We start from the raw sequence: 12,377 nt of genomic DNA, 5'->3' as shown, positions 1-12,377 counted from the left end.
TTGTTTCTTATGTTGAAACTTATTTAAAAGAAAACAGAATTTAGACTTTAAAGCAGTTCTAGTTTTGTACAATAAACCAGGTCATCCTCGCGAACTTGAAACTATGCATCCAAATATAAAAGTGACATTTTTACCTCCCAACACGATAGCTTTGCTTCAACCTATGGACCAAGGAATAATCCAGGCCTCTAAGCTCTATTACATTAGACGAACCTTCAAAATCGTATTGGATAATATGGAATGTAATCATGTTATGAGGGGGCACTGTGGCTCAGTGGTAGAGCGTTCACCTCCGGTGCTTGGGGTCCCTGGTTCGATCCCAGCTCGCGCCGTGTGAACTTTGTGGTGGACAAACACCGTTCTCGTGGGTTTTCTCGGGGTTCTCCCGTTTCCTCCCACTTTCTTCATTCCACCATTTCATTCATTTCTCATAATCACCGTCTCCTTTAGCCTAACCGGCATAACCGTGGGACGTAAAACTCAAAGATTTCATTTTCATTTTCAATCCTGTTATGAATGTTATGGAATGCTGGAAGAAATTTAACATAGCAAAATGCATCATAAACATAAAAGAATCATTGGAAGAACTGAAGCCACACACATTGATGTCTGCTGTGAAAAACTGTGGCCTACTCCGACTGCGGAAAATGACGAAGAATGTGTGCAAATTCAAACTTTGACTGGAAACATAGCCGAAATTGCGAATGGAATAGGACGAGATGGATTCGAACAGATAGAATCAAGTGACATTCAGGAATTGCTTGAATCGCAAGATGAAGATTTGACTGAAACCGACTTGGAGGAAATGTTAAATTCACAGCTCATTGAAGAAGAGACTTCAACAAGCACTGGAAACGTGACATTAAATTTGAAAAATCTTAGTGAAGGTTTAAGAATGGCAAATGAGCTTTGTGATTATGAAAATTGATCCCGTTATGGAACGAAGTCTAATTTTTAAGAGGCAAATTGCTAATGCCACTGTTGAATATCAGTCTGAATTGAAGGAGCTTTTAAAAACTGCCAAGCAAGAAAAAATTACAAAATTTTTCAAACCATTGCCTAAGCCTGAAGATAATAATTAATCAATATGGTCAAAAACTTCAATTACAGTAAATTTATTTTTTTATATATGTATTTGTTTTTTTTTTATTTTGTTACCTAGGAACGTATCCCCTATAATCCCATATAAGTTACCATTCCGTATTCACGGTTTCTGTATTCGCGGCATATTTATGGAGCATATACCCCGCGAATAAAGAGCTTTTACTGTATATCTCGTAAAATACGCCAAAGCGAATCGAATGACTATTCTTTCGTTATTCACCGACCTCAATTCGGACTGTGAGGTTCGGACGGTTTCCTTGTAAGTGAGCTAAAAGGAAAAAGTAACAAGAATTGACGAAATTCGAAATTAGTGCCACTGGGATACGAATACCGTTCACTAAACCCTCATCTGTCAAGCTACGACGTAAACATAATTATTTGTAAGTTATAACTTTGCATAAATTTGTAAGTTACATATATTGCAGTAAAAATAAATTTTTATTACCGTCCGACTGTCGTCGTTGTGCAAACATTCAGCATGATATGAATTATGTTAAGCTAGTAGAATTTAATATCAAAGTTGAAACACCGCAAGTTAAAGAAAAGCATGTAATAACAAATATCATATTTGAAAATAATTTCGTCTTAAATTAGCTGCGACTACATTTACTTCAAAATTGAACTTCTGGAGTGCAGATGAGCGCAGATAGAAGAGAAAGCTAATAAGAACGGTCAAGGTTCGAACCTAAAACCATCCAAGTAAGAATCCTTTACACTAAACATTCATGTAAGAGTCAACGACGCAAAGTCTTTGGCAGTATTTTATCATATAGTTCTATGAGATATAACTTAATCAACACAATAGAAACAAACTTTTACTGCCTTAAAAGTGTTCCTGAACAAGGGAAGTTCATTATAAACCATGTAACTAAGCTACAAGAGGTCTGCGTCCCATGTGAACGGCGTATTCACCGAGCCAACGTTTGAAATATCCCATTCTATTACCTAAAGGAAAAGTATGTGGCAGGCTACATAGAGTCCCCCGTGGCTAAATGGATAAAGTCATGGTTCAATAACTAAAAAGGTTTGTGGTTCGAAACCCGGTTTGGAAGCTAAAGATTCTTTAAATTCTTAATTCCCCAGATCTTAAGATCTTTCTCTCCTTTCGTAATCATCTGATTCTCTAAAAACAGTTCTCCATCTTACTTCGACAACTGCCTAATGAGACCCTCGCAGTTCAGAACCTTTCCTTCTTCTGTTTCACATTTATCGTCATAGAACGGATTCTCCAATTCAAAACTTGTACCCAGTGGCGTATTTCGGGAGGGGGCTTCCAGGCTTAAGCCCCTCAAGAAATTTTATTTACTATATTAAAGTAAATGGAATATCTTGCATAATTTTCAAATTTCCAGTATTAAAGTTAGCAAAGTCCTCCCCGAAAGAAAATCGTAAATACGCCACTGCATGTACCTGTTTATAAATCATCCCTTTCTGTTTCCATATTTGAATTTCTCTCTCTCTCTCTCTCTCCCTCAATGTCGTCCATGAACTCATATGACTTGGGATCAGACCTTCGACTCTTGAAACCAAATGCAAGCGCTCTAGCGATGTGCTATCGCAACTATATGGGTTTGTTGTTAAAAGCAACATAATAGTTTCACTTCTTTTATTAGTAAAAAATGAAATGAAAGAAATTTTTAAGTTTTACGTCCCACGATTATGCCGGGTAGGCTAATGGAGACAGTGATGATGCTCAATGAAGAAAATAGTGGAATGAAGAAAGTGGGAGGAAACGGGAGAACCTATGCATACGGTGTTTGTCCACCACAAAGTTTACTTGGCGCTAGCTGGGATCGAACTTCTGTTATTAGTGTGTTACTACACACGTGATCAAACAATATGTATCTATCAAGCTCAAGGAAGGGGACAATTGCACCCTTCTGTCCTGTCCAAATGACGCCAAGTGGAACACTTGCTTTCAATTACTGAAAAGAAATGAATAACCCTTATTTCCATCAGTAGTTTTTAGAGCTCTTCGTCCGCATTACAGACATTGAGAAGCACAAAACTTTCTGCAATGATTAACAGTTTCCATGGATTTCACAAGGAGCATCTTCCTATGTTGATGTGATATGTAGCTTTCGAAGAAGGGGAAAATGCAAATAAGGGCATTTATGAAGCTAGGGGAGCATTTTGTGACATTTTGTTTTATTCAGACTTTAGAAAGTCATTTCAGGACAAATGAATGAATGAGATGGTTTTAGAGCTATTATCTTATAAACTGGATCCTGTTTTTTTTTTATGTCTGTATGGAAAGAGTATATTACGTCACACACTGCTTTAGTCGATGAGAAGTGTATTTTTGAATGCATAAGCACATGGCGCAAGAGTTTGTTCCTCAGTTAGGCTTGAACATTTTGTAAGATTTTCTATATATCGAACTGTACAGCACGAGATGTTCTTGTATCGAAGTTCTTCCCCCGAAGTTATTTCTTCATTCTGGCGAGAAGATCGTCAAAATTTAGAAACAGATAACTGAATAACACAGAACCATTTTCTTATCACCTCCGGATTTGTTGTAGTGCTGAGATGCAACGTTCTGACGTCAGTACAAAATTATCACTACTTATTAGCCAACATTATACTCACGTCTGAGATCTGTGACCTACACACTCAAATCAAAACACATAATACTATCAATGAATATATGTTTCAACTGGCGTCAATACATATCTTTTCACTTTGCTAATCACTGGCTATACCTTCATGAAACAATGAGGTGATCTTACGTTAGTATCACCCAAGCCGTAAGTGTTTCTGGCGGAAAACATCGGGTCAATGTGTTTTCTCGAAGAACTTCTGCTCTCCCCCACATTCTTATTCTACTAATCCATTTATAATTGTTCATTATCATTAATTATTATGTCTAGTATAGCATACAATTCATAAACATGACACATAAAACAAGAGGTTACTTTTTTTGTTTTCATCTCACTGGTATAAATCCCGTCAACCTTTTCTTATTTTTGCTGCTGTGTCAATCCAATCAAATGGATTTATGAGTGTAATAAATTTTTACTGAATGTTAAGTGCCAAGTCAGTTGCTGATTTCAATTTAAACTTAGTAATTAAATTTAACATATTGATTTAAAAAAATGCTTGATTTCTTACAGGCCATGTAGTACCATTTTGAAGAATTGTTCAACTGATGAAGGAGTCCATGATTGTTGTTCATTTTTTCAATTTCTTCCATCTGACGAACCATTTTGTTTTGCAATCAACTCAAAACAAACCAGGTAAATGTTAGCAACTTTAAATTACAAATAAACATTAAGACGAAATTAAGTTATAATTGAATATGTAAAACACATCATTTCCTTTAACATAATTATATTAATACCTGTACGGATAAGATTCTGATTTAGGTTTGGAAGAAAGATAGATTGTTATACTGTTTTATACTCACAAAGAACTATCTACTGAAATTCTACTGCATTTCCTGTTGAAAACCATTAGCAGTTTGTTAGGTGAGGCCAGGTCTGACATGCCTCACCTACTTATATTTTTGAGCAAAACTACTTTTTTTGTAATAAATTTCAAATTAAGACAATATTTCTGTGTAATTTTTGAAATAAAACTTATTTCAAATTATTTAATATATAACACGAAACAGACTTAAAACTCATTTACTCAAGTGTAGAAAATGTTTGTAAAGTATTACAGAATTTAATAGAAATTAAAGCAATAGCAAAAATTTATATCCTTTGGCATGATAATTTCAGTTTGAAAAGTTCCAATCCTCTATTGAGGCCTGAAACATATTTGGCCTGCTCAGCAGCGAAGCACTGTTGACAACGCAAACACCCCTCTTGCACTCTAAAATTACAAGGGAAGCCAGTTGAAAATTGGCCTGCCTACGTGCATTGCGCATGCTTGAACCAGAGTGATACTTGTCATACACTTCACTGTTCCCCAGACAAAGACATGCAGTGAACCAAATTGAATAAATTTAATATAGAAGTAACCAATTATATATGCTATTTCTTTCACATTAACAACATTTAAAGTTTTATAACGTTTTACTGAGGAAGTATAATATTTCCTCTGAAGGAAATTATCTGTTTTTCAAAATATATAGTGGTCTATACTTAATTTCTAGTAAACATGCTTAAAAACGTTGACGAAAAAAACTATAACAATTATGGTAATACTGTGAAACATTTTTGTAGTAAAAATGGGAAAATCGACGAATAGATCGGGTAAAATATCGTGATTTTCTGCATGTTTTATTTTGTTTTCAAGCGATATTGTTCGTTTGTAAGATATTAATATGTGGGGTATTTTTTGTAAGTTTGTGACAGTGTGTTAGAACAATGGACATGTGCTGAATTAATGTGTACATGATAGAGGAAATTGCTTCGTGTAATCACACGATACGCAACATAAAAGGATTGTCGCATCGATTTTTTGTACACTTCGCATCAAAAAATTACGACAGTTAACGAAGTGCAGTTAGGCCACCCAATATACAAATTCTTATCCCATAATCGTGTCAGGTAAAGAGACCCCCCTCTCTCTATTCCCTTCTTCTCTCCCATACTAAAAATTAGCTAACAACATGAGCGCAATTCTAATTTCAAACAACACATGCATTAATTTCGATAAAATGAAATAACAAAACCAAGATGAAACAGCATTCATAAGTCGATATAGGAAGAAACTGAAACACACACGCTGAAAAATTGAAACCAATGGATGTATATTACACAGAGCTTTAGAAATGAGGAAGAGAGAGACGAGGGAGAGGGAGAGAGACGCAGAGAGATTTACCTAAGAGAGAGAATGAAACGAAGAGGGAGAACAGATAAAAATGTGGAATTCTAACGTAGTAAGGACATAACCTAATATTTTAAAGTTCCATTTCCAGAAATCCAACCGTAATATAGAAATAACTTTTGTTTTTACATATTTTTTCGGAACTATTCGAATATATAGAGGATGCTTTAAACATTCACTAAGTCACCTTCATAAAGGATAACATGCCCAATTTCCAGTAGAACTGTAGATCTCCGAGCTACATCTAGGATAATGTCAAAAGTTTAACACACATGCTTTGTTTCCGCGTGGTTCGATTGCAAATGCGGTAGTGTTTATTGGAAGTAGTGATCCAAAATACATTCTAGTAAACCCAGTAGGTAGCGTTGATCATATCCTCCATTTCAGGCTACCAATGCAAATTTTAAAAAAAACGAAAAAAAGATAGAAAGGAAGAGAAAATTGAACGAATGCTATTTTACTGTTAAATTTCTATCAGAAATACGCTGTATTAAAAGTCCAAACTGTATTGTAATGAAAGGTTACAAATGTTCGAAAGGAAAAGTTTATGTTCCTCACTGATGTAGCATGTTTCAAATTTCAACGTGAATAAAACCCACTGAATTATAGGATGGAAGCTTATTTTGTATCGAACTAGTATAAATAAAATTTTGTTTTCAAATAACCAAAGATGTTACTATTTTCTAGTCTTTTCCGAAGATTTATCTGTACCGAACACCCAGCAGCGGTTTCCTCTCTTGCGGATATAACATAATTTTCACAGATAGAATGCACAGGCTAGAGCTCGAACGGATCATCGTGTCAGTCGGATGATGTTGGTTAAGTTATAGACCAACTGTGTCGACGATTCAAACCCGTAGTGACCCTATAATTCGACTGAGACTTGGTAATCCAGAGGATAAAAAAGACATTTTATTTATTCCTTTGCGTTTTAACGACAGTTCTGTCAGAGATAACCAGGACTGGAGATATTATATCAGAGCACGAAAAACACGACGCCGAGGTTTCCAGTTAATTAGATTTTCCAGACCAGGTATATCGACTCTTGCTCCTTTTAACTTTGGGACACGCACACGCATATGAAGTGCGTGTGTGTGAGAGAGAGAGAGAGGAGGTGAGAAGTGAAAGATACAAAGTCAGGAAAGGGAAATGTCAAGAAAGAGACAGAAGACGAATATAAATCTGAAACATACATATCATTGCAGTGTATGATGTAGTAAACACACACTGTTTACTAAAATTATCCCCAGTGATGTATTTTAAGTTCTCCAACAGAAGATAATTCTCCGTTTGCAGCCATTATTTTATGCGAAAAAATCAAACTATCTGATGGGGGATCGAACCAAGATTTTTCATTTGGAAGTCTAGCGCTTTACCCCACTGATTGCTTTTCCCAAACTGTTTAACAGTGGTGTAGTGTTTCTTTCTGTGAACGATAACACGAAAAGTTTATACTGCAGATCAATGATGTGTTTGGAATGCCCTCGTAATTCCCTTGCCCTTTCCCAACTAACATTCGTAAATCATCTCTATTAGGATACAGGTGTTTGCTTCCACATTCTTACGTCTTGCTTGTCCAGTATGATAAGTTGATTCTTCCCAATCACTTTGTAAAAAGAATCACCTTTGGCGTGAACATAATTTGAACCTATGTCAAATAGTTGTATCATAACACCTTAAATTACAATCCACATATTACTTGCTTTAGCTCTGATTTTTGGAACGAATCGAAGGTTATTTACACCAAAGTGTGTAACGAAATTTATTTATTCGTCGGCCTAGAGATAAATTAGTGCCCACTAATAAAGGAAAAACATACAATCCAGGAAAAATTACAGAAATAAAACATTTTGCAGTAATTTCCACGTGCAAGTTCAAAAGTACGCAAATAATAATAATAATAATAATTATTATTATTATTATTATTACTAGCATCAATTAGCCGCTTTGTTGGGTTAAATTGAGAAAAAGCAGTAATATGTTCCGTTACTTAGTCACTTTTTACTATTACTAAAGCGCTCTTTGATATCGGTCATTTTCGATGAGTTTTAAATATCCCTTCTCCCCTCTATGTTGTGGGGCACGGAATCTGCAGTGTCATTGTTCATCTCAGCGAGCCAAAAAACTATGAATTCCACACTGATAGTGGTTATTTCGATCATTATTATATATCTCACCCTCCTCCAACTTGCAGGGCTGAATATGGTTTAAACAGCATAAGATGTGTCACTTTTAATCTCATCGACTCCAAAAATTATAGATTCGCCACTAATACCGGTCATTTTTTGTTATTTTTTAAATGTCGCTTCCTCTCCTACTCCCTTAAGTTACACCGTGAAAGTGTAACTCTCACCATCTCAGCTTCGAACTTCATCTGGGTTGAAAATTTGATCGATATTGGTTTCTTGGTTCATGAGGCATTAAGTTATATTTATATTTATATATTTCCCTCTCCCATTCTCCTCCCCAAATTCTCTCGTGAAAGTGAAATGATGAAAGTCATCTCAAGAACGAACCTCATCTATTCTAAAAATTTGATCGAGATTGACCGTTGGGTTCAAGAGTTATCAAATTGTATTTATTCTTTTTAATTTCTCCCTCCCCTCACAACTAAGTTATATCGTCAAAGTAAATAGACAAATAAATGTTAAGCCCGAACCTCATCTTTGTTGAAAATTTGATCGAGATCGGTCGGGTGGTTCAAAAGTGATGAACTTACAGTCACTTTCATTTTCATTTTTTACATATATCTCCCTCTTTGCGGCCCCTAACTTGCACCGTCAAACTGAAATGATAAAAGTCGTGCCAGGTCGAACCTTTGTTGAAAGTTTGATAGAGATCGGTCTGGTGGTTCAAGAGTTATTATGTTTTATTCGTTTTCAAATATCTCCCCTCCTCCTCCGCCTAAGTTCTACCGTTGAAATGAAATGATAAAAAAAACTTCCCTGGCTCGGCTCTTATCAATGTTGAAAATTTGATCTAGATCTGTCGGGTGGTTCAAAAGATTAGAAGCCACAAACATAGCTACTTTCAATTTTATAATACAGGTCATTATTATTATTATTATTATTATTATTATTATTATTATTATTATTATTATTATTATTATTATTATTATTTGCGTACTTTTGAACTTGCATGCTGAAATTACTGCATAATATGTTTATATCTCTGTAATTTTTCCTCAATTGTGTGTTATTTCCTTTATAAGTGGGCACTAATTTCTCTATAGGCCGGCGAATAAATGAATTTCGTTACACACTTTGGTGTAAATAACCTTACAAGAAGTCGATTCGTTTCAAAGATCAGGGATGGCTTGTAAGTAGGGTAGGTAATATCTGGGTGGAATTTACGTGTGGTAGGTAGTGTTGAAGAATGTAAGGAGCTATCTAACTTAGGTTCAAATCCTGTTCACGCCAAAGGTGTTTTTCACAACGTGATTGTGAAGAATCGACTTATCATACTGGACAAGCAACACGTAAGAATGTGGAAGCAAACACTTATATCATGATAGAGATAATTTACGAATGTTGGTTGGTAAAGGGCAAGGGAATTACCAGGACATTCGGAACGCATCATTGATTTGCAGTATAAACTTTTCGTGTTATCGTTCTCAGAAAGAAACTCTACACCATTTGTTAAACAAAGTTTGAGTGAAGCAATCGGTGGTGTAGTGGTAAAGTACTAGACTTCCAAATGGAAAGTCTTGGTTCGATTCCCCATCAGGTAGTTTGATTTTTGCATAAAATAATGCCTGCAAAACAAAGATTCATCTTCTGTTGGAGAACTTACAAGGCATCCCTGGCGATAATTCTAGTAAACAGTGTGTGTGTACTATATCATACACTGCAAAGATAAGTATGTTTCATATTTATATTCGTCCCCCACTCTCTCTATTTCTTGACGTTTCCCTATCCTTTCTTTGTATTTTTCACTTCTCACATCCTCTCTCTCTCATACACACATTCACTTCATATGCATGTGAGTGTCCCAAAATTAAAACGGAGCAAGAGCTCGATATACCTGGTCTGGAAAATCTAATTAACTGGAAACCTCGGCGTCGTGTTTTTCGTGCTCTGATATAATATCTCCAGTTCTGGTAATCTCTGGTAGAAATACTGTTTAAACGCAAGGGAATATGTGAAATATCTTTTTTATTCGCTGGGTTACCGAGTCTCAGTCAAATTATAGGGTCACTACGGGTTTCACTCCTCGACCCAGTGATGGTCTGACACGATGATTTGTTCGAGCTCTAGCCTGTGCATTCTATCTGTTCAAAAAACGTTATATCCGCAAGAAAGGAAATCGCTACTGAATGTTCAGAACAGATAAATCTTCGGAAAAGACTAGAAAATAGTAACCTCTTTGGTTATTTGAAAACAAAATTTTATTTATACTGGTTCGACACAAAATTGGTTTCCATCCTATAATTCAGTGTGTTTTATTCACGTTGAAATTTGAAACATGCCACATCAATGAGGAACATAAAATTTTCCTTTCGAACATTTGTAACCTTTCATTACAATACAGTTTGGACTTTTAATATAGCGTATTTCTGATAGAAATTTAGTAGTAAAATAGCATTCGTTCAATTTTCTCTTTCTTTCTACCTTTTTTGCTTCTTTTTTTTTAAATTTGCATTGGTAGCCTGAAATGGAGGGTATGATCAACGCTACCTACTGGGTTTATTAGAGTGTATTTTGGATCACTACTTCCAAAGAACACTACCGCATTTGCAATCGAACCAAGCGAAAACAAAGCATGTGTGTTAAACTTTTGACATTATCCTAGATGTGGGTCGGAGATCTACAGTTCTACTGGAAATTGGGTATGCTATCCGTTATGAAAGTGACTTTATGAATTTTTAAAGCATATCTATATATTCAAATATTTCTGAAAAAGTATGAAAAACAAACGTTGTTTCTATATTACGGTTGGATTTCTGGAAACGGAACTTACGTTCTTTTCTTACTACGTTAGAAAGTAGAACACATTTTTATCTGTTCTCCCTTTTCGTTTTCTTCTTCTCTCCTCTCTCCCTCTCTCTCTGTGCCTCATTTCTGAATCTCTGTGTAATAGACATCCATTGGTTTCAATTTTTTATTGTGTGTGTTCCCGTTTCTCCCTATATCAACTTACCAATGCTGTTTCATCTTGGTTTAGTTATTTCATTATATCGCAACTAATACATGTGCAGTTTGAAATTAGAATTGCGCTCATGTTGTTAGCTAATTTTTAGTATGGGAGAGAAGAAGGGAGTAGAGAGAGGGAGTCTTTTTACCTGACACGATTAAGGGAAAGAAGGTGTGTATTGGGTGGCCTAACTGCACGTCGTTAGCTGTCGCAATTTTTTGATGCGGAGTGTACAAGTAAGGTTAAGTTCGTGTTTTAATAATTATGTTAGAAGTTCACCACAACTTACTTCTATGTGTTTATTATATACGTTTCCTCTACTTTACGTATAGGATATAGACTTTTGTAGATAAGGGAGGGAGGAACAGTGACCACTGGCGCAAATCCCCAAAGGATAAGGGGGACATGTCCCCCAATCTTGGAACTGTGATTTGTAATGTGATTTTTTGGGGGGGAATATAATAATTTCTTTTCCGATTGTCATAAAGAAAAGTAAAATGAAATTGATGCGTCCCCAGAATGAGCCTCAAATCTGCCCACCTCTCAATGCTGAAGAAAACTCTGCTCCCCTCATCCTTCACAGTATTGTTTTTCAACTTCATAAATAGTTTGAACATCGCTTAAAAAAAGGTTATGGGCGGAGCAGTCTTAGGCATCCCCCGAATGTTGAAGACAGATTTGAGAGTGATTCAACGTTGAAGAAAATAAGAAAGATTCTAACCTGACGATCGTTATCATAAAAGCAAAGTTATTTTTGTAACAAAATATAAGAAGATATAGATTAACGAATGTCACTTCGTCTTCTTCAGACATAACATTGACAGTGGCGTCAATAACGCCTCTACAACATAGGAAACCTCAACTTTATGTCCCACTCAAGTGATTGGTTTCATACTATGCTTATTAGCTTACCAGCAGCCCAAAAGTCAGGGAAAATCCTGCAACAAGGGGAAGAAGAGCAAGTTTTACCGCTATTGAACACAAGCTGCCTCAGTTGAATACATTGCTCTGCCTTCGCCGTGATACCTTGTTCCGCATTCTTTACTGCACTTCTGGATTCAATGGAAAACATCCTGAATCGAACCTAGAAAACCATCAAGAATAAAATCCAGAGTTTGAAGAGACGAGTATCGTTCTTGATTGAATCTCGATCCAACACCTACGGTGTGTGGTGATAAACCTTTTAATTCAGCGACCAGCAGAAGAATTGGAGAGCCAGAGGTAACCAAACTAGGACATGTTTATTATCTCCCTATGTATGACGTAACTGTTACCACGGACCAGTAGACACATTTTCTACTGATAACGAAAATAAATTCATATGGGAAAAATAAAATTTTTAACTTGATATTCTATTCAGACAG

At 35.8% G+C, this 12,377-nt stretch overlaps 1 long non-coding RNA gene across 1 annotated transcript in view; it reads right to left on the bottom strand.

Moving 5' to 3' along the window:
- LOC145690179 (uncharacterized) overlaps positions 1–12,091 on the bottom strand; it is a 110,928-nt gene extending 98,837 nt beyond the window's left edge. Inside the window, exon 1 of the long non-coding RNA XR_014132178.1 lies at positions 11,926–12,091. This is a non-coding gene — a long non-coding RNA (uncharacterized LOC145690179). The remainder of the gene's footprint in view (positions 1–11,925) is intronic.
- Between the last annotated feature and the right edge of the window lie 286 nt (positions 12,092–12,377).

This window comes from Thermobia domestica, chromosome 7, assembly GCF_964235325.1.
Source record: "Thermobia domestica chromosome 7, izTheDome1.hap1.1, whole genome shotgun sequence".
NCBI classification, from domain to species: domain Eukaryota; kingdom Metazoa; phylum Arthropoda; class Insecta; order Zygentoma; family Lepismatidae; genus Thermobia; species Thermobia domestica.
This window is presented reverse-complemented; position numbering and strand designations above follow the sequence as displayed.